This window comes from Protopterus annectens, chromosome 2.part0, assembly GCF_019279795.1.
Source record: "Protopterus annectens isolate FY-2018-M chromosome 2.part0, PAN1.0, whole genome shotgun sequence".
NCBI lineage: Eukaryota > Metazoa > Chordata > Ceratodontiformes > Protopteridae > Protopterus > Protopterus annectens.
The window spans coordinates 1,825,800,163-1,825,823,675 of record NC_056728.1 but is presented as its reverse complement, the minus strand read 5'-3'; the positions used below and the strand labels follow the sequence as shown (position 1 = coordinate 1,825,823,675).

The 23,513-nt window shown below is 40.6% G+C and overlaps 1 long non-coding RNA gene across 1 annotated transcript in view; it reads right to left on the bottom strand.

Annotated features, from left to right (window-relative positions):
• Nucleotides 1–5,949: 5,949 nt before the first annotated feature.
• Nucleotides 5,950–23,513, bottom strand: part of LOC122793645 — a 288,923-nt gene continuing 271,359 nt past the window's right edge. Inside the window, exon 2 of the long non-coding RNA XR_006363502.1 lies at nt 5,950–7,279. This is a non-coding gene — a long non-coding RNA (uncharacterized LOC122793645). The remainder of the gene's footprint in view (nt 7,280–23,513) is intronic.

Sequence of the window (23,513 nt, the reverse complement as noted above, 5' to 3'; positions counted from 1 at the left end):
TCCAAATTGGCCTCCATGGGGGACCAGGTGCCTTGGACTGTCTTTCCCTGGAAATGCCCCCTCCCCACCCTAACAGGGAAGCATCCATGGTCACTGTGGCCCTGGGCTGGGGAAGACAGAACTGTCGACACCAAAGCATTTGTTTCTTGCAAAGATTTGTAAGGTGCATCATGTGGTCAAATGGGTGAGTTAAAAGCAACCATTGTGATGAGAGGAGTCACTGCAATAGTCTCATGTGCAACCTCACCAGTGATACCATGGTAATGGTTGCTGCCATAGAGCCCAATAGTTGTACTACACGGCGTGCTGGTACAAATGTCTGCAGGAGGAGGACATGAATCTGGTTTCTTATTTTTGAAAGCTTGTGAGGAGGGAGGGAAGCTTGACAGGACGTTGTGTCGAAGATCGCTCCAATGAATTCCAGTGCTCTTGTTGTAGACATGTGTGATTTATCCATGTTGACCGTGATACCTAGGTGAAGAGCAAGGCCCTGAGTGTAAGAAAGAGAATGAGAAGATTCCTGGTTGTGGCGGTAAGGAGCCAATCGTCTAGATATGGAAACACCTGAAATCCTTGTAAATGGAGATGAGCTACTATGACTGCAATGCATTTGGTGAACACTCTGGGGGCTGTCGAGAGACCAAAGGGCAGTACCCTGAACTGATAATGATTGGCTCTCATCCGGAAGTGGAGAAAGCTCCAGGAGAATTTGTCCATCTTTATGTGGTAATACACGTTCTGGAGGTTTACAGAGCACATCCAGTTGTCCTTCCCCAGAAAGGGGAGAATGGACTGTACCGTGATCATCCAGAATTTTTGAGGTTTGATGAATTTGTTTAGTAAACTGAGATCCAGGATTGGTCTCCGGTCCCCTGTCTTTTTTGGCACTAAAAAGAACCGAGTAAAAGCTGGATCCTCTCTGGTCTGGTGGGCTGGTTGGAGGACTCTTTCTTAGCAGCTTTTTGATTTCTAAGGCTCCGACCTCCCTCTAACTGGGTGGAACATCGGAGACTGATTTTACAGGTCTGGGAATGAGGTAAAAAGGGATATAATAGCCTCCGGATATTATCCTCTGCACCCACGCATTCGTTATGAGTTGCCAAGCCTGTAGGTGCAGGGAAAATCTACCCCCAACTGCTTCCAGAGGAAAGCAATCTGGCAGCTGTTCAGGAGCACTGGAAGGGTCTGTCAGATAAGGAATCTCTAGCGCCCTGGTTATGTGGACCCCCTCTGCCCCAAAAAGGGCATCTTCCAGATGAGTTTCCCCCTCTGCCCCGGGGGGACTGATTCACGAAAAGATCCTTGGGACTTCTTGAACCACAATTTTCCTCCCCTCTGATTCTTGGAGTAGGACCTCGGGGGGGGGGGGGTGGCAAAACGTATGCCCACAGCACACAAGGTCCTTCCATCCTTCTCACTATGTGAAAGTGTGTCTCTTACTTTGGGACCAGAAAGGGAAGATTAGTCAATAAGCGCATTGACAAAGGAAGATATAAAGGGGTCCGCAAAGTCACACAAATGCATCCAAGCATGTCGTCTCATAACGATGCCTAATGCGGCTGCTCAAGCTGCCCCCTTGGTAGTGTGAGAAATCAAGCACATTGAGGAGTTCAAGACTGATTCCAAGGTAGCTAGCTGAGAGGTAACAGTATCACGCACCTCCTCAGGCAGTACCTTCACCAAAGAGACAGACATTTCTGAAATTAGGTCTCTTTGGAGGCAAATGTGCCAGGTAATTCACCAACTGGATGGCAAAGGTCGGTGAAGCGTAGGTCCACTTCCTCAGTCTCTGCATAGCCCAAGACTCCCTGTTTGGGGGATGAATAGTGGAACTATCTTCTTGGTGGCCGCCGCCACGACCATAGAATCGACTGCCAGTTGTTTGGACCAATTAGGCTGGTCTTCCAGGGTGGAAAGAAATTTTACCTGGCCTCCGGGGGATGGGTTCTACATTGTCCGGGGGCCTTCCAGGCATGCTGCACAAGTTGAATGAGCTCATCTGCAGGTGGGGTCACCCAGAAGTAGATGGCCGAGCATGGAAAGCCTGCAAGAACACAGATTCCTCCGAAGAAGGGTTGGAGGGCTTCCAGTCTCCCCTTTGCTTGAGGATCTCTAGAATGTCTCCAAATGAGACTTCTTCTGGAGGAAACCATGGGGACCCTTCTCCCTCATTGCAATCGGTGTCTTCAGTGATGGATTCCTCAGGGGAATTCAGATGCTTCCTCTTGCAAAGTTTCTTCCGGGGTGGGATCTTCTGAGGAGGACTCCGGAGAAAGGGTTCCCTTGGAGGACAAGTCTTGCGGCTCCCATGCTCCAGAGTAGGAGGGTGAGACAACTGCAAGCTAGAGGGGGGTTCTGGTTCCAATGCCAAATGTCAACTGCGAGCCTGTTGAAGAAAGGACCCTCTCCATCACCTGGAATGCAGGCCCACCCAAGGAGCGATGGGAGTCCGGAACAGAGGACAACCTCGGAACCGGGTGACACCCCACCCCGATGAGCCTACCTCCAGATGAGGAGTTCCGAGAGGACTAGCAACTGACGGGAGAGCAGTGGCCGTAGATGGCACCACAGAAAAAAATCAGCGATGAACTAGGTGCCACGGTGCCAACAGCCCAATCACTGCATCGAGAGTGCCCCAGTTCCAAAGAAGCCATGGCGCCAAGAGTAATTGATGCCAACAGGGAAGCCTCCGCTGTCGGCGCCGACATAGTATGTACCAGGATGGCCATCAGTACCTAGGTCTCCGAAACCAGAGTGGAGGTCGGAGGAGGATAGACAGGAGAATACGCAGTGAAAGCTTCCGCTGCAAGTGGGAGGGAAGACCTTATCTGGGAGGTTAATCCTCTAGCTGCCAGAAGCTGGTCCACAACCCTCACTACATCCTGCTCTGATTCCTGGTGGATCTGAAGGACACTGATGATGGGGAGTCTGGTCTCTCAAGAAAGGGACTAAACTGCTGCTCCCAAAAAGGGGTCATAAGAAGGAGAATACTTAGTTCTTGGAAGGTGCTCGATCTTCGAAATTGAAGAATTCATTACCAGAGGAGCCATGTAAGACATCAGCACCATGGGCGGGGAAGGTGTCAATGCAGGTACAGAAGTTGGGGCTTGTGTCACAAAGTAGGCACCGCAGGAGTTGGTGCCAAGGTTGGTACAGTGGAAGGAGTCTGAGTCAAAATCAAAGGTGGCACAGAGGGAGAAGACAAGATCCCTGGTGCTGAAGTTGTCTGTGCTGACGGTGCAGGAGAAGCCTGGTGTCAACTCGGTTCCGAGGAGGACGGGAATGTCGGAACCAAAAGATTCCGTTTCTCCTTATGTCTTAACATCTTTATGCTTAGGGGGTGGTGAGACCTCTGTCCCAGAAATGTCTCCGCAAAAGGTGATTTTAGCATACCCTTAAAGATAAGTTTGTTTTTGTGTTCAGCCAACGTACGGCTGCTGAAGCTAGAACAAATGTCACAGGAAACATTAAGGTGGTCAACGCTCAAACAGTAAACACACTGGGCGTGACCATCTGAATTGGGCAACTCATGCCCACACTTATCACATTGTTTGAAACCAAGCTTGGCATTATCCACCATAATACACTGTGTAACCACACAACAAACTATATAACTAACAGGATGAAAGAAAGCATTTTTTTTTTTTTTTTTTTTTTTTTTTACAGATAAGAGGAAAGAGTACCAACAATGGTACTAAGAAATACCAATGGCAATAGAAGGGCCTACTAAGGCAGAGAGAGAGGGAGTACTACCGATGATGGTACAAAAGAACTACCAAAAGTAGTGGGTAGGGCTTAGTCAGGAAAGAACAAAATAGAGATGGGAAATAACTTTAGAAGACAACAAAAAAACAGTCTTACAACACACTAGAGGTGAGAAAAATCACAAAAAGCTAACACTTAGCTGACAGAAGGCTTGGCACTTCTGATGAGGAATGTGGCAAAGAGACTATGAGAGGGGCATTGTGGGGGTAGGTCTTAGCTGAGAGTTTTTGGTTGGCGTTAGCTTGGTAATGGTCGTGTGGGTTCCGAGGACGGAACCAGTGTCTTAAAAGTAAGGAATGAATAAATGAAAAAAGGAATAAGCAAAGACCTACCTCTATTTGTAAAGCATTAGGAGGCTTGTCAGGAGTCAAACAAGGGACACGTCATGACTTTACACTGGAGTTTATAAGAATTAGGGCTTCCTCAAATGAGGGGTCATCTGCAGGAGAATTACTCTTCAGATATTGAGAAAGCACAGGAATCTAAAGACGTAGGATGACTGACTTTTGTTTGGCACACTCAGATCCAAACTTGCATTCCTCCTCAGTGGGAGGTGTGATGTAGAAGTCAACAAATCTGAAAGACCCCAAACTAAGCTTATGGAAGGAATGCACAAGCCTGGGGCAAGAAATGGCACAGGTCCGGTACAAGCATCACAACTGTTAAACTGATCTTCCTAACACATTCTATCAAAGTTCACCACAATCAGAACAAACTGTCAAAATCCAGTGCAGAGATACGGAACTCTAATGGCATGAACAGTGATATGTGATATCATATGGCATCTTTACTTTCTCCTGAAAATGGCAAACATTTTAGTCGAGAGAAAAAGAAACATACTTCGGTCTCAGGCGACTCTGCACAGTTTAGAGATTTCCATATGTCCTTCTGAGTTGGGCAGATGTGCCCACAAGTTGAATGTTCCTAACAGGGGGTGTTGCAGAGCATGACCCTGCTCAGTCAAACTGCCTGGTACAGGATTATGGCCTCAATGGCAAAGTGGTGAAAGCTACCAGATAACTGTAGGTGGACTAAAAAAAATCCTTTTAGGCCTTTGGCTTTAGACCTCTCATCGTTTGTGGTATTCCCTGGACACCTTGGAAAGTCCCCAGCTCATCCATGCACTAGGAAGATCACCAGTCCCCAGCTCATCCATGCACCGGGAAGGGTCCACAGCTCATCCATGCACTTGGAAGGTCCCCAGCTCATCCATCCACTGGGTGACACATTCTGCTGGTAGGCCCTGTGTGTTAATGAAGGACTTGTATTTCTTTTCTTGATGTTTCAAAAGACTGAGTCACTATCTATTAAAACATATAATGATGCAGTCGTCTAGCTCCAGATAAAAAAAGAATATTTACAGTTCTGATCAGTGATTTTAAGAGTATAGGAAAACTTGGAAAGCCCATGATTTTTAGAAAATATTAGATATAATATAGGCATGCATTTCTCTGCTCCTATAGGAATTTTGCTATAATGCACGTCTGAAAAAGATCCAAAATGTGTGGCAATGGCTAGACAAAAACAGGTACAGAGTGTTCTGTTGCAAGGCTACTGTACACTGCAAAAGAAATGCAGCGTGGTGGCTTGACATTTTTAAGAAAATGTTTCTTTCTCTATTCTCTATCTCATGCTGCTTGTATTAAATTGTTTACAGAATGCTCTCAAAGAAAGACTAAATAAATACATTTGTTTACTGCACAGATTACCACTTGGTTTGAAACTCAACACTAACAGACTTGTTTGTGAAAAATGCCTTTTTCTACTTCTGGAAAACTTTTGACATGAAAAACATCTGGCCCAATATGTTATTATTAAAATGCTAGAAATTTAAGCTTTTTAACATATTTGCCACAGCCAACATTTAAAGGAAAAAACAACATATATAAAATTCACATTTTAAAAGCACCTCCCCAAAATTTATTAGGATTTTGTTTTTGCATGAGTGGGTCAATCTGCATATACTGTTCTACTGTTAGACCACTTTTACTTCCTATATAACCATATCTAATATGTACTCCTTTAATGGACATGTTCACAGTATTGTGGTCAGATACCTGGAAGATTATACGCATCCCACAGAAATCACTGCAAGCAGATACTTCTCGACTGAATGCATGTAACAAAAGCTATGCCATGCCTTGCTGCACAATGTCGTTTAAAATGAAGATAACATACAAGAGAGAAGGTACACAGCTGCATTTTATTTTACTCATTGTTAAAGCGACATGTTATGAGCCAGGTTCTGGAAGGCAGGCATATAACTTGCCTAAGCAGACAATAAAACAAGGTGAGTTAGTCTATGCAAATCTGTCTCACATGGGCTGCAACTTTATACCCCAAACTACCAGAAAAACAGTCCACTGTTACCACCAATATTAATGCAGTTTCAACTCAAACAGCTATTTAAAAAGAGACAAAATTAAAAATCAAGAAACAAGATTAAAACTAAATTCTAGACTAACATTAATTAAATATACTAGCATGATTTTCCACACTGTGAGCTAAACTTACAAAACTTGTTAGTCAATTCAGACACCAGTCTGAACACTCAAGCAGCATTCAATTACGGTTAACAGATGGCAGCTCCTCTGAAACATCACTCCTGCAACACTAATCTTTACAGGAAAAACAAGTAATTAAATAATTTTAAAATCATTTCAATGTGTTTGTGTGTGCATGCGCGGGGCAAATTGAAAGATGATCTCGATGAAGTGGGGAATTTGATTGGTTCTGAGCTACAAATGTTGCCTATGGTCCCCGCTGCTCATTTGGCTTTGTAAGCCTGACACTCACATACACTATTGGAGTAACTGAAACACTACAGTAAATTTGCACGTGATCAGAAAGAACAGTATAAAATGTATATCGTTATAAAAATAATGCACTTCTGAGATGCGGAATAAGTGGATTTTTATGCAATAGACTTAAGGCTTACAGCAGCAACGTGCTGAAGTTTCCAAAATCAAAACAGACTGGAAACTCTAAATGTGGAAGTAGTAGAATCATGCCAGCAGGTTTGACCATCTGTCATCTAACTAACGTAAGGATCTGAAAATAATATTAGACACTTATGAGCTGGGCTAAGTTGACCGAATGGTCACTGCAGACACCATCTCTTGCATTAAAATGTTTTTTTTCACAATCTAAGAAACCACTCCTCTGTGGAAGAAGCAGTGTCACTCAAATGCTGCATCATCTTAGAATTATAAACAGCTTTTGTGCTGTGTAAACAGAAGATTCAATCAGTATTTTATCAGTTTACAGAATGTAACTTGTGTCCCGTTCAGCTTGCTGAATATTCCCATTTCAAACATCATATAAAATATCATTAAATATGATTCTATAAGGTCAGTCTTATGTCTCTGCTTTCTTCATTCTGCATTTGGGAGCAAAAGGTTTGCTTCATCGATGCTGGAACATTCTCTGATCCATTTCCTTCTTGGCATGAGTTAAATGTCAACTTGTATCTGTAGGCAGTGCTTCAGTGACACATCCGCATGGTCATTTCTTTCTGTAAAACAAAAGGCAGAGTGGGAAAATGGTTAGTTTACAGAAAGCAAGCTTAGGACACACAAAGTACCCAGTAAATGCTTATGTTCAAGTGGAAAATGCCTTTATAACCAAGGATGCAGGCAGATGTAGACTGTATACACAGCCAAATATTTTTTTCTTACTTTCAAGTTGCTCTCAAGTGATAGTTTAGAGACATATACAGCCAGGTAAGTATCTGTTTACAGCACTGACCTGTATACATAATGTTCTAAAGACAGAATTATTTATCTAAAAGTCTGTACATATTTACTAACTTGATTACAGGGTAAAAAACAAAAAAATAAAAATTTCTTAAAGAGCTCATACTTAGATCAATGACAATTTTCCCATATGTGTGACAACACTGTAAAACCTCAAATATCCTAATACCAAACACAGCCATAATACTAATTTTATGTCCATCAGACCTTGGAAGTGAGAGACTATGCCCTTTCCACCACATTTATCGGCTTTGTAGTCAGTGTATATACAGTCACGGGGGTACAAGAGTTATATTCTACAATCAGCTTTGTAGTCAGTGTATATACAGTCACAGGGGTACAAGAGTTATATTCTACAATCAGCTTTGTAGTCAGTGTATATACAGTCACAGGGGTACAAGAGTTATATTCTACAATCAGCTTTGTAGTCAATGTATATACAGTCATGGGCTTTGTAGTCAGTGTATATACAGTCACGGGGGTACAAGAGTTATAGTCTACAAAACTGCTTATTTTTTAAGGTTTAATTTTAGCAGCACCTCAGCGTTTTTGCCTCTACATGAGACACAGCAATATTTTTGCTCATAAGGAATTCCAACTTCTGAAGTGTGCAGGTGGGAGCTTTTCGACAGATGTGTATAGTGCAAAAATGTAAGGAGGATTAGGGGGCACCATAAGTCTACTAACATAAAATGGAACTTTCAGAGAGATGTGAAAATCCACAAATGATGCATTCAGGAGTGAATGGTTTTCTGCATTATGGCACACAAACATTTTATGAAATCATGAAAATGCATTTCAATGTACACATTTAAAAATATATTTTCCCCTCGTTAAAGCTCTAGGAAGAGAAACATGATTACAAGCATATGAAATTGTGAAGAAAATAAAGCAAGGGATTGACCAATTTGTGCAGCAGATGGGATTCTATCTGTTAGAAAGGCAATCACAGATGAAAACAACCAAAAGTATGAATCGCTACAAAGAAACAGTCCAAAAACACATCCCTTTCCTAGAGTGAGTGTGTGGGAACATGACACTGGAACAGGAAGTCCTTGCAGAGCTCAGACGTTCCCAGGCACTGTTATATGTGCATGAAAATGGAGTTGTACAAACTGTTCAAATGCAGGGTGCATCAAATCTCAATGCAGACAAACCAAAGGGAAGCAATGCATATAATGCAACCATTTTACGCAATGATAATATATATTTATTTAATTTCATTTTACATTTGTTGACTGGAATAGTCCGACTGGATACATGTCCATTTTCAGCGGGGGCCAGGGGAGAAAAGCTCCAAACTTACAAACAGATAAAGACAAGCAAGATACAGTATATGCACAAACATATTGTATTAACATACAAGTTACAGTCTCACATTTCAAGCCTATAAAGAATACAGTTTATATTCAGAAATATATACAAATATGCTACAGTTTCTCTTCTGAAACCTGTAGGTGCTACAGAGTTATCTGCAAAGATGTTACAGTTTCTCTTTTCAAACCTTTTAGTGTAAGAGGTTAGTCGCTGTGAATAAAAATTGCAGGGATATGGAAGTAGGGTTAGAGCAAGGACATAACCAGGGAGTTTTAAAATATAGGTTAGCTTTTTGTTGAACTGATTAAGAGAGGGGTTCAAAGTAAGGTAAGATGGGAGCGAATTCCAGGCTTTGCCTACTAAATTTGCAAACAAACATTCTCCAGATAGGTTGTTAGCTTTAACAGACTGAACCAAAAGTTTTGTAGTGGAACGAAGTGACCTAGCGTTTTTGTAGGGATGGATATTGTTTTTGAGGGAAGGAGTTTTTTCTGGATGGTTAATAACCTTGAATGCCACAGTAAGTTGATTATTTTGAATTAGCTTGGGGAGTTCTAGCCATCCTTATAGATTTAGGTTTTGACAATGGTGTGCCCTGATGGTGTGTCCTGTAGGGAGTTCCTGTGGCAATCCTGGCAATTTGATTGTAGCAGCTAGTTTGCTGAGATCAGTTTTGTTCAAGTTAGTGAGTATTGGCGAGGTATAGAGTAGAGTTGAAAGCAGATGGGTACAGGCAATGGCAGTCCTAGCTAGAGGGGTGAGAAACGGTTTGTTTTTGTATAGGGAGCCAAGTTTTTTATTAACAGTTTTAATAGTTTGGTTTACTTGCTTATCATATTTGAGGTTGTTGTCTATTATAACACCCAGGAGTTTGGTATACATATCTGGGGAGATTATGGTCCCATTGTTAGATGTTATAGTAAACGAAGGTTGAGAGGATTTGCGGGTAGGGGATAAGAACAATAGCTTTGTTTTATTAGGGTTTAATATCAGCTGTTGATTAGAGATCCAGATTTCCACTGTAATAAAGGTTTTCTGGGTTAAACTAAGGAGATCTGTAGGGGAAGAGGATGAGCAAATCAAGGTGGAGTCATCGGCATATTGTATACAGGCTGTGTCTGGGATTACAGTGTGGAGGTCATTGATATACACGGAGAAAAGAAGGGGACCTAACATGGAGCCTTGAGGGGCACCAAGGGTAATGGGGAGAAGGGTGGAGAGTTTGTCCTGCCAAAGGACAGCCTGCTGTCTTCCACTAAGATAAGACTGAAACTATTGTATGGCACGGTTGTTTAGGGATATTTTATTTAGGGCAAGTAAGAGTAGCTAGTGGTTAACCATGTCTAAGGCCTTGGAAATATCAGGAAACAGGGCAGAAGATAGTTTGTTGTTGTTACGGTTGGAATTTATCACATTTGATAGTTTGTTGCTGTTACGGTTGGAATTTATGACATTTGAAAAGGAGAGGAGGGCTGAGGTGGTACTGTGCTGTGGTCTAAATCCATGCTGGGAGTTGGCCAGAAGGTTATGCTGAATAAGGTAGTGCAAGAGTTGTTTATGGATACACTTTTCCATAATTTTAGCCAGAGGGGAAAGGACAGCTATTGGTCTATAGTTTGACAGCTCAATGGAGCTGCCTCCTTTGTGGAGTGGTATGACGTGATATTTTCCAGATAGAAGGGATAGAGGCTTCAGTTATGGTTCTGTTTTATCAAAATAGAGACAGGATATGCTACCATCAGCAGCTTTTTGCAGGTAATCTGCAGGGAGGAGGCCAGCTGAAAGGGTGGTTGGTTTGAATTTTTTGATTAGGGCTCTAATGAGTGAAGTTGGAACTTTTTGGAAGCTAAAGGAGAAAATGTAACTGGGTTTAGGGGTTTCAGCGTTAGGACAAGTGGGTTTAAGTTTGCTAGCAAGGGCCTAGATGGTTTCTGTAAAGAAACTGAAGGTGTTGGCAATGGACTCTGGTGATTTTTGGGTTGGGGCTGAGGGTGTTGGAGTTGTGGATTGCCCTGGGTGGAGGAGTTTGTTAATACCTGCCCAGAACTTCTGTGGCTTGTTGTGGTGTTTCTGCTGTAGATGGCAGAAATTGTTTTTTTTTTGTCTAGTAAAATGGATTTTTTTGTATCATTCCTACACTGTCAAAATTTGAGTTGATCTTGTGGGGCTTTAGAGGAGCACCAAGTGTTCCAGGCATTATTTCTTTGGATGATATTTACTTTGTTTCTTTAGTGATCCAGGGGGCAACATTTGTTTTAATTCTAATAGAGCATGCAGGTGCATGGTTGTCAAGGATGGCCAGGAATGTGTTATTAAAGTGTGTTACTGCCTCATCTAGTGGAAGTTGTTCTAGAATTGACCAACTGCATAATTTAAGTTCTTTTAAGAATTTATTAAGGTTGAAATTTTTGTTATTTCTTACTGTTTTATAGGTGGGTAGACGTGGACATTCAACTTTATGCCTAAGAGTATACGTTAAGAAATTATCACTTAGATCTTCAGGGGGAGTTCCTGATTTGTACATTTGTTGGGTGCTATTAATTAGTATCCAGTCTAGGATACTTTCTTTATTGTTAGGCTTGCTCTTCAATAGAAATCAGGTATGGAACTAATCATCTGCTTTAACTCATCCAGCTCCACAGGAGCTGAGCTTTAGTTGCTGTTAACTTCCTCTATGACAAACACGGCATCCCATGTTCTATAAAAAGATCCTTTTTCTAAAGTCATACTTGACAAAAAAATGTTCATGACTTGAGCCATTACCAGCCATGCAAAAGTATAAAACAAATGAGCACACACACACACACACACACACACACACACACACACACACACACACATACATCTTTGCAGTAGTACAACAGAACTGACATTTAAATTCAGTTATGTTTTTTTTTAAATGATAACTGCAAATGTATGCACCTTTTTCTATATTTTTGAAAATGTGACACTATATCAAGCATACAAACTCAACTATAACTAACAGAAAGTCATTGTTCTACAGCTGTACCAGAAAAAAGGTCATGCATATGTAACAAATTTCTCAAAATTTGCCCATAATGATGTTTTCTTTTGATAATAATACTGTCCATGTATCAATAAAATAAATAAATGCAGTGCACAGTACTCGATGATAAAAGTTTTATTTTTTTAAACAATACAATAAAAAGATTGTGTTTAAACTGAAGACTTATGTCTGAACCATGTCACAAACTATGGGAAATACTGTAAAAAGATGTATATTTAGTTACGCTAATGATGAAAGACACTGCATACGGTGCAGAATGCAAGCAAAGTTGGATCCTCAGTTCTCTCACCCTTCTAGAATCTTTTTCTTCTTTCGGCTTTTCCCGGTTAGGGGTTGCCACAGCGGATCACCTGTCCGCTCATGATTGGCAGTGGAGTTTTACTGTGCCAAGGTGCCAGCCTGGTGCCCAACCTTCCACAGAAGGCATACGCACGCACACACTCACACCTAGCACCAATTTGGAGTGTCCAATCCACCTACAGCATGTCTTTGGGATGTTGGAGGAAACCGGAATACCTGGAGAAACCCACGTGACCACAGGGAGGACATGCACCCTTCTAGAATACATATGGAAAATAACCATACAAAACACACAGAAAACTTAGTGAATGCTACTGAATATACTGAACTGTAGGTGAGGTACAGCACCCTTCAGAAAGAGAAAATGAAACACTTTTTCTTGGGTGTTGTAAGCTTCTGCAGCAGTAAATATTAATAAGAAACTGTGCTTTTGGACAGGTGATGCTTTGGAGCCAAAATAAAACAGTGTGGTGTCACATACATTGTGAAACAACACTGATATGAAATTACAGATAACCTGGTTAACTGTGAAGAGGAAATGTGAATACACATGTGCTTGTGCAGGCATCTACAAAAGGAAAGAAATGATGCGGTGACAAGGATATAAATGCTGCTGGAGAAATGGCTGAATCTTTAGCAAGTGATTCACTGCTAAGCAGTTACCCAAAACAGCTGTACCTACTGAAACTGCATACTAAACTTGCTAACATGCCTTCATGAAAATGCACTGGCAAGTCATATTGAAACAAAAATCTTCCAAACTATATTGGGAAAAGTAACCCAAATAGTTGTGAGCTTTCACAATTTTTAAAAAAAAAAAGGTTGACAAAAGTGAACTCATAGCAAGCACAATTTCACAGTGTGTTCAGAGATTAACTTTAAAACAGCTGCTATGTGTACAGCCTTCTAGGATGAATCTGGTATTATTTACTGCATTTGTGAATTTATACAGTGCTTAAAATAGTAAATCTTGCTGTGTTCCAAGAAACATAGTGAACTTTTTCAGTGAAATTAAAAAATGCTGCTTGTACAGAGACAGAGCTCTGAAATAAGTTGCAATGCACTGTAAACTGTGAAAAAATGGGAATGCTTTCTAAATGGTTCACAAAAGTATTTTTCAAAGTTACATTCAGCAATTGTGAATGCGGCTGTTAAGATAAACAGCTGAGAACGGTATGCTACAAAGAATGCGGATGACACTGCAGTGCAAAGTTTTAATTCAAAGGCATTGGAAGAACTGGACAGCAAACTACATACTTACAAAACCAGGTCTAAGTGTTGCAATACTCTGAACCAAGCACAGGTTCTACTAGAAGCCGTTAGAAACCAACTGTGTCACAAGGCATCATTTGCTACCAAGCTCTGAAACAGTTTTGAGGTGCTGCTTCTGAAAGCTAAACCTTGTGGCAGTAGAAAGAATTCACTGCTCTGAAACAGCTGTGTAATACTAGAAATGAAATAGTAAGTAAAGCCGGCACATTTTCTGAACTTAAAAAAATTCTTACTGAAGAAAATAAAACTAAAAAATATAGCTACTATTGCAAAAAATAAAAAGGTGTTAGGGTTCATCTGAGATGCAGTAACATGAGTTTCCAAATGAAGTTGGTACCAACCAATCAAGTCTTGTTATAAGCAGTAGTGAGGTGTAACAGAATGCGAGCGCTTCAGATGAAAGTATTCCTGGTTAGCTTCAGTGGCTCCTGCAACTGCACTAGGCCTCTGAACACCTCTGGGTATGTGTTGTTTACACAATAACACACACCCTTGTTGGGCATTATTGCCTGCTTATCGAACAGCAAGAGTTTGCAGAATGGGTAATGGAGGACATTTCAGACAATGTGGCTGGACAGCACAAGCCAACCTGCAACGGAAGGAAACATACTCTACAGAGTTATAAACATACTTTAAACAATGACTAGTGACCTGAGAAACTGAAGAAACTAAACCACACAGCAGATTCTCCCAATACTTTTAGTCAGAGTAAACGTTAACATAAAAGCTTGACAATTCAAAGTGCTAAAAATTTAAGGTGCAGATGCATACACTGTTTTTCTCAAATTTAACAACTGTTTTTACCATCCTTTTCAGAAGGGGAATGATTATAGAGTTAACATAATACTTGGCAGCAGCTGGACAGAAGCTTTAAGTGCTGGGTCATGTCTGGGATGAGTGTATAGAAATTTGAAAGGCTGTGAACCTTACTCCATTCATTCATCTTTCTTAGGTGTAGCAGGCTGACTATCAGGGAAACCATAGCCTGTGACAAATGCATCCTCTATGTAGCATTGGGGAATGGGAGAAGGTTTTGGGAATTCTAGCTGTAACATTTCATGGTATTTGCGGAGGGACTAAGAAACATTGGTGTTCTCCCACTGAAAACACTGACACATTCTGGAAACAGTCTCAGAGAAAGAGAATCCATGACAAGGACATTCAGATAACATGTTCTCCTGTAAGTCTGAATCAGAATTCAGAGTAGAGAAACCTGTTTCTGTCAAACCAGATTCCTCTTTAGATTCAATTTCTTTAATCTCTTAAGGAAAATAGGAATTCCTTTTAGTCTTACAAGAAATCACTTGATAAGAAGGATCAATAGCCTATACAGGACCCAGAGTCAAACTTAATAAACTAATCCTGTTCAGTGAAACGAGAGTGGGAGAAGATATACGTTTTGTTTTTGGTTTCTTTTCAAAAAGAACATTACGCCAAATAGAATTTTAATGGTAATAACAGCTTCTCCAGGGATGGGCACAAATTTCTAGTTACAGAGGATCTCCTTCCATGCCCCTTTTCCCAACAAAGACAAAATGGTTCTTCTCCTTTGCCCACTAAATGACCAACAGTCTCAGAGGATGTGGATAACCCCCTCCCCAGAGTCCCTAGTGGCTGTATGGGCAACAACAGAGGTATCTGGGGAAAAAGATGAGTAGTTTGAGGAACCAGCTTTGGCCATTGTAAGGTCACGTACCTGTGGCCGATTCAAACTCTAAGCCTGCTTTGGTGGCAAAGGCTGTTTGGTTAACTTTTTCTTTTTGTGGCTGGAAGGAGGACAGATTGTGTGACTGATGCTTTGTTCCATGGTCAAGCTGAAAATGGTGCCTCCTTTCCAGGAAAACTAAGCAGTACAAGCCAGTAAACTTTCAAAAGCAAGATATAAAGTCACTTTTCCCATTAAAAACACTATAAAACGCACTTGAATATACTTTACCAGCCCCCCCCAAACTAAACAGCTTCTACATAGAAAAAAAAAAAACATTTCTATGATGTTTAAATGAACTGCTAAATACAAAAGTGCACTTCTGCAGAAAAGTACAGCAAAGTTGCACTAACAGTCAATAAAAACACATAACTTAAAAAGTACTGGGAAATTAAAACATTAAAAATAATATGTGGAAGGTTTTTCCCCAAAGGGAACTTCTCTGCCCAGTAATGTAACAGCACAGACAGACTGTTGATCCTAAGAAGCCTGGACAGGAGCACTTTGAAGGGCTTGGCGAGCAAACCTGTCTGTTTAGTCAGCTTAGCTTGAGCTGACGGCCTGGAAGCTTTGGAAGCTGCCAGCTGTTATATCCTATGCAGAATATAATTCATATATTACTGCAGCAGTTTCTAATATGAAGATCATGGATTTTTTGCCGGGGGGGGAGTGCATTCTGTTACTAGGCTGAAAGATAAATTGTTTTGTTCTTCAGCTGTGTATCTGTTCTTAGGGGAAAAATCTAATGTTACACTATGCTGTTATACAAGATCATAATACAATCAAAAATGAATTTTTCTGAATACACTGTTGGTGGAATAGAATAAAAATCTGGAAGTATATTTAGAACATCTTTGGTATCACAAAACATTTCACATTCTTACAGTACACTGGACATTACACTTTAATAGTAGTAATTCAACATTTGGTTTTACAGGTCAATATCTTAGTAATGCGCATCTTAACAAGTAATAACCTGTGTCTTTTGCCTTGCCTGTACATTTTTAGAATCATGGAATATAACAAAAATCTTTTAAAAACCTGAAAAGATTATACTGTCAAAAAACCCTGTATATTTGGTATTAAGATGCATCTCACTGTATCAAGTAGAAAATCACAGATGTGTAATACTTGTTCCTTAAAAAAGCCATTTGCTTGTAAGAAATAACATGGTTTCTGATTTTTGCAAAATGCCAGCTACAGTACATGGCAGTTAAATTTCAAGCAACATTCTTGATGCTGTTTATTTGTTCACAAACACAAAGCAATATCATTTAATATTTATAACACTGACTGTATTTATAGAGAGGGACTGGCCAGAATTTGTCTGTACCAGCCAAAATATACATTTGGTTACTGTGTGACCTAAAACAAGTCACACGGTCTAATGTCATATTCTTTCAAAATAAGGACAGTATGTGCTTAGAGACAAAATATGAAACTCTCTTAAGAGGTTTTGGCATTGAAACTATCCTGCCTTCCAAGACAAACTACAGCAAACTGCTAGCAATTACTGACATGCTGTTTTAAAATGAAATCCAACGTTATCCTTCAGCATCTTTACAAGATGTACACAGCCTAGATAGTGTGTTCTATTAAAGAACAAGAAAATAAGTCACTCTTATTAACCATCACTACTAAGCTGTAACCACTATTTCAGTACCATTAACTGCAGCCGCTAATGTCAATTTGTTTGGAAAAAATCTGAAATGCATAATTACAGGTATGGTTTTGGTGTTCACATCCTCTGCAAGCTGTCACAATCGTGGGTGATGCTTCTCTTCTTATACAATGGAAAGGAGCGATAAACTTGTCAAAATGATGGAAGTCGTGATGACTTTGCAGAACACAATCAATACCGTTCTGTATGGCACCATTTACTTTTGAGCTCTCCTGCCTTGCCTGAACTGTGCGCAAACAGATTTTACCTGTTATAAATCAAAACATTCTTGCTTTGCGATTTATCACTGTGTGGAACCAGCACACGATTTTTACTCTGGCTAAAAAAGACTCTGTGTTGCATTTCTTTCACAAATACCTGAACTGCTAACAAACAAGTGTCACAGACCCCCTCGCAAGCTGCCTGTCTCAATCAGGCACACCACTTTCTGGTCTATCCTTCATTAAAACGCAGTGATGATTAAATAAAAAAAAGAAATAAATCAACATTTCTTTCACAAACACTGTCAAAAACACTAACAAACATTAGAGACTGTATTGCTGTCATAGCAGCAAACATTCTTAGCCAACATGATCATTAAAAAGACAATTTGTTGATTAACATATCAAGAGAGTCTTCTTTGTAATTAAACTGTACATAATAAAACATTTTGCAAATAATTCTATCCAATATCAACTATTCTTAAACTAATTTACTCAAGCTCAACTGGAAATTACTACAATCACATTATATACACTTTCTAACACTCATTCTTACATTAATAGCATTCTTTAGAAAATGTTTCACCTTTATTTTCTGTTTTCCTTGTTAATCCATCCAAGGAATAAACAGTGTTTTCTGAAAACAAATACTTTTGCTTGTATTATTTCTTCGTTAGGAGGATCTTGAATAACTAGACAGACACGAGACACCTCAGCTTGAAATCAGTTTGCTTACTTATCCTAAACTGGATTTATGCTTTGTCCTGGACACCAGACCAAAAGTGTCTGCTTGCCTGGTGGAGCTCAGATTTTTTTTGCGTATTATATTCTTCTGTTTTGCTCAACAGGTAGATACAAGAGTAGTGTAAAAGTTATTATGCATGACTGCCATAGTTATATGTACTTGTGTTAGGATTCTTTTTCATGTATTATTTTAATAATCTGTTTTTAAGCCACTGTATCACGTATTATTGCAACTCTGAAGGTCTTCTCCCCAGGTTTTGCTGAAAAGGTTTCAATGCCTAGCTGGACTTCCCTGGCAAACAAAGGCAAATAACTAAATAAATAAATTAAAAATACACTGATTTAAAAAGTCACTGAAGCACTGGAAACAAATACAGTGAAATGGATGGCAAACAGTTGAAATAGACCGTTTTTGCTTCTTTCACTTCCAAGTTGTCACAACTACACATGCTATTTCTTAATTGCATTACAGCTGTAAGTCACACAAAGTAAAAGACAAAGGTGCCAAAGTGATGTGATTCATGAATGCCTACAGCCTGTCACAACCACACACGTGCTTCATTTGCATAATTAAAGCACACAAACTATGGGAAACCTTTGCAGAACAGAGGACGTTAGTGCTGAGTACAACCACCTTCACCAAGCTGACATCATTGTGCAATATATCCTATATGGACAGACACAAGGCCCCGTTACTATACTTGGTATCCTACAGACTGCTGAGAGATGACCTATACCTGGCATTCAAGGCATCCTCTGGCCCAGTACTGAAGGATTTACTGCACATCAGCAACTCAAATGTCATCAGAAATACTTGATCTAAGGCTCTAAACTCTTCTGCAACATCAGCAGAGTGGTTTGGAGGGAAAGGTTTATCTTGCAGAGGCTACTGCTGCACTGAAACAGACTCCCCGTCCAAGTAATACAAAGCTCATTCTTCCTGTCTATAATCAAGTGCAACTTGGATTTATGGTTGGGAAAGAGAAAATTCATCCCAGAACTAACTCCTGTACTATAATGGACAAAGGCAGGTCTCAAATGCTTTTTCCCCATGCATGAGTCTCCACAATTTATCTATGGTATGATCCCAGTTCTTCTTACTAGGGGTAATTTAACCCAATCTAACACCAAATGGCATAGGTTCAAGGATAAAAACGAAAACTGGCTAGTCTTAAAATGGCCCACAAAGGTAGCTAGTCTAGTACTTATACCTATGAACCTATAATACTCAATACTGGCCATTAGAGCTACAATATTTCAATCAGTGTAGCTGAGCAAAAAATACATTTCCATTGGCTGAAATGTGTCTTGTTGAGGAATGTACTGATACTGAGGTAAAGCAATGTTCTAGCCTGCACATGTGTAAGCCAATACAAAACTGCAGCCATAGTATTTGTTGTCCTGATAAAGTGAATTTTAACTTGCATGATGTTACCACAGTGATTATAAAAGAATACAACCCAATTTGGTTAAACCCTATTTACAAACTGCGTGTCTCGTTTCCCTAGCATGAAGAATATGAAATGCTGATAAATCTGCCTCAAATCCTTATTTTTTCAATACAGTATCTCTACTGTGAGCATCCATTAGGTGTAAGAACATTCCAGCTTGTTGTCATAGGTTCATAACAGGTTACTAGGCTAATAGCCCTGGAGCCCTTACAAGCCTAGCCAAACAGTGGATATAAAAAGTTTACACACCCCTGTTAAAATGCCAGGTTTTCGTGATATACAAAAATTAGACCACAATAAATAATTTCAAAACTTTTCCCACCTTTAATGTGACCTACAACCTGTACAATTCAATTGAAAAACAAACAAATCTGTTAGGGGAAAAAATATAAAAAATAAAAATGTACAATAATCTGGATGCATAAGTGTGAACACCCTTAAACTAATACTTTGTTGAAGCACCTTTTGATTTAAATACAGCATTTAGTCTTCTTGGGTACACACCTGCCATCAATTAAAGAGACCCTGATTAACCCCAAATAAAGTTCAGCTGTATTAGGATTTTCCTGACATTTACTCAGTTGTCTGCTACAGCAAAAGCCATGGTTCGCAGACAGCTTACAAAGCATCAAAGGGATCTCATTGTCGAAAGGTATCAGTCAGGAGAAGGGTACAAAAAAATTTCCACAGCATTGGATATACCATGGAATACAGTGAAGAGTCATCAAAAAGTTGAGAAAATAAGGGACAACAGTGATGTTACAAAAAACTGGACGTCCCTCCAAAATTACTAAAATGACAAGATGAAAACTGGTTAGGGAGGCTGCCAAGAGACCTACAGCAACACTGAAGGAGCTGCAGGAATTTCTGGCAGGTACTGGTTGTGTACTACATGTGACAATAATCTCCCGTATTCTCCACGTCTGAGCTATGGGGTAAGGTTGCAAGACAAAAGCCTTTTTTTTTTTTTACACCGAAACACATCCAGGCCCAACTAAAATTTGCAAAACAATACATCAAGTCTCCCAAACGCATGTGGGAAAATGTGTTATGGTCTGATGAGACAAAGGTTGAACTGTTTGGCCACAATTCCAAAAGGTGCATTTGGCGCAAAAACAACACTTTGCATCACCAAAATACACCATCCCCATGGCAAAGCATGGTGGTGGCGGTATCATGCTCTGGGGTTGCTTTTCATCAGCTGGAACTGGGGCTTTAGTCAAGGTGGAGGGAATTATGAACAGTTCCAAATACCAGTCACTTTTGGCCCAAAACCTTCAGGCGTCTGCTAGAAAGTTGAAGATGAAGATGAATTTCACCTTTCAACACAACAATGACCCCAAGCATACGTCCAACAAAACAATGGCTTCACCAGAAGAAAATTAAAGTTTTGGATGGCCCAGCCAGAGCCCAGACCTAAATCCAATAGAAAGTCTGTGGGGTGACCTGAAGAGGACTGTGCAGAAGAGATGCCTTCGGAATCTGACAGATTTGGAGCACTTTTACAAAGAAGAGTGGGCAAATATTGACAAGTCAAGCTGTGCCATGCTGATAGACTCCTACCCAAGAAGGCTGAATGCTGCAATTAAATCAAAAGGTGCTTCAACAAAGTATTAGTTTAAGGGTGTGCACAATTATGCAACCAGCTTATTGTACGTTTTTTAGTTTTTATAATTTTTTTCCCCGAACAAATTTTTGTTTTTCAATTGAATTGTACAGCTTATAGGTCACATTAAAGGTGGGAAAGGTTCATAGGTTGGTACTAGGCTATCAGCCCTAGGGCCTATACAAGCCTAGCCATAACAATTCCCTGGCTATTTCTTACCACATTATTTACTTTCCTGGACCCGTCTAGCAGGGCGACTGACGTGATCCCTGGGGTGAATTTCCTTTCTCCCATCCAATCGTCAAGGTTCCTCTTGAAGAGGTCCAAAGAGGCACTCTGCTTGACATGTATGGGCAATCTATTCCAGAGTCTGGGGAGTCTCTGGGTCAGGAACCTATCCCTCCAGCATGTTTTGTTTATTGTGATGACAAGGTTTAGATCCCTGGAGTGTGTAGCTCTGAGGGATTGGGATTTCTTTAAGTGTAGCATGTCTAACAGCCCTGGGTTTGACATGGCCTTGTATGTTAAGCAGAGATCGCCTCTGAGTAGACGATATGCGACAGGAGTATAGCTGGAGTTTTTTAAGGCGGTCAGCGTAGGGCATCTGCTTTAGCCTGTGATTCTTTTAGTGAGGTATTTCTGAGGCCTTTCCAGTTGTTGCAGATGTCTTGAGAGGTACATACCAAATGGGGCGTTGTATTCTATAATGGGTCTAATGGGGGATGAGTACAGTGGAACAATGACCTCCTTTTTTCTGGATGAAAAGCCCTTCGTGATGAGGTGTGCCACATAGAAGGATTTCCTGACTGTTGTGGCGATGTGGTTATCGAAGGTGAGGCCACTGTCCACCTGTGTCCCCAAGTCTCTTATCACACTTTCTGTGTTTAGTGTACTGCCACCTATATGGTAATTCATGGATACATGTTTTTTTCCCAAAGGGGATAACAATACATTTCTTGGCATTGAGCTTGAGCCCATGGCTCTGGCACCAAGCATCTGTTTCTGTAAGGCCCTTTTGTAGAGTATCCACATCATTTGGGGATTCAATAATGGCTCCTAGTTTGCAGTCATCTGCAAACTTTGTTAGCCAGAGTCCCTTAGTGTTGACCTGTACTTGAGAGAAGTAGATGCCAAACAAGAGCGGCCCCAGGACTGAACCCTGAGGTACTCCACTTGTCACTTGTCTGGAGCTGGATTTGGAGTCGGCTACTTTTACAGTGTGGGTTCTATCAGTAAGCCATTTAGCAACCCATTGGGTTTTGAAATGATTTATTGTGGTCTCATTTTTTTATATCACAAAAACCTGGCATTTTAACAGGGGTGTGCAAAATTCTTATATCCACTGTATCTATCCCGAGTTGCCCCAACTGTCGGTAGTTAAGTGAGTGAAGTTCACAGAGGTACAGATCTATGGTAGTTAATACTGACTTCCTCTGTCCAGGAGGGACATGGGCACCACCCCAGGAGTGAATTTGTGGTCACCCATCCTTTCATCTAGGTTGCATTTAAAGAGGGTCAGGGAGGTGCTGTGTTTCACAAGAACTGGAAGCGTGTTCCAGCAAAGTGGCAGTCTCTGGGAGATGTATCTAATCTCTTCAGCATGACCTGCTCATGTCAGAGGTTAGGTTAAGATCCCTGGAGCGAGTGACACCCCTGCAGTTTGCTTTATGAATGTGTAGCATTTCCATCAGGGCCGGGGTCAGAGACTGCCCTGTAAGCCAGGCACAAGTCACCCCTTAGCAACCTGTGGGAGACAGACTACAGTAACAGGGCTTTTAGTCTTTCCGTGCAAGACTTGGTTAGTGTACCCTGTAATTTCTTGGTGAGAAACCTCTGCGGTCTCTCCAATTGTTGCAGGTGTCTGGTGAGGTACATGCAAAAAGTGAGGATTGTACTCAATTACTGGTCTGACGAGGGACAAGTATAATGAAATTATAACTTCCTTAGACCTAGATACGATGCTGTCACTTAAAGATGTGCCACATAGGATTTCCTTACTGCTGTGAATACATGGTGGTCAAAGTTCAGACTGATATCAACCTGAGTACCCAGATTACATACCACTGGGTCTAAACTTTGGGGGGGGGGTACTGTCTATAATTTAATTAGTAGGGATGTCAATTTTACCAAAAGGAATAATAATGCATGTTTTTCATTTAGCTATAGTCCGTGGCTTTAGCACCAGTAATTTGTCTGTCTTAACCCTGTCAGCAGTATATTAACATCACTGGGGGACTCGATGATTGCTAAAATTTGCAATTGTCAGCAAACTTGGTCAACCACAGGCTAAGTTTGCCTGAACTTCTCAGAAATAAATTCTGAATAGTAAAAAGCACAGCACAGAAATGTGTGGTATGCCACCGGTGACTGGCTTTTGCTAGAGGTGAAGTCACCCACTTTGACAGTATGTGTCCTGTTGATGAGCAAGTTGGATACCCTTCTGATAATGTAGAGGTTAATTCCCAAATGGGAGAGTTTCTCTATAACATTTGAGGGGGATGCCTTTGCTAGGTCAAGATAGGTAGTATGCACCATCTTTCCTTTGCCCAGGGCCTTGGTGACTTTCTCAAAGAAGTCAACCATGTTTAACAGGCATTATCTACCTTTAACAAATCCAAACTAGGTTGGGTCCAGCATTTAGAGATTACCTATGTCCTTGTTAATAAGGTCTATAATTATTCTTTTCCAT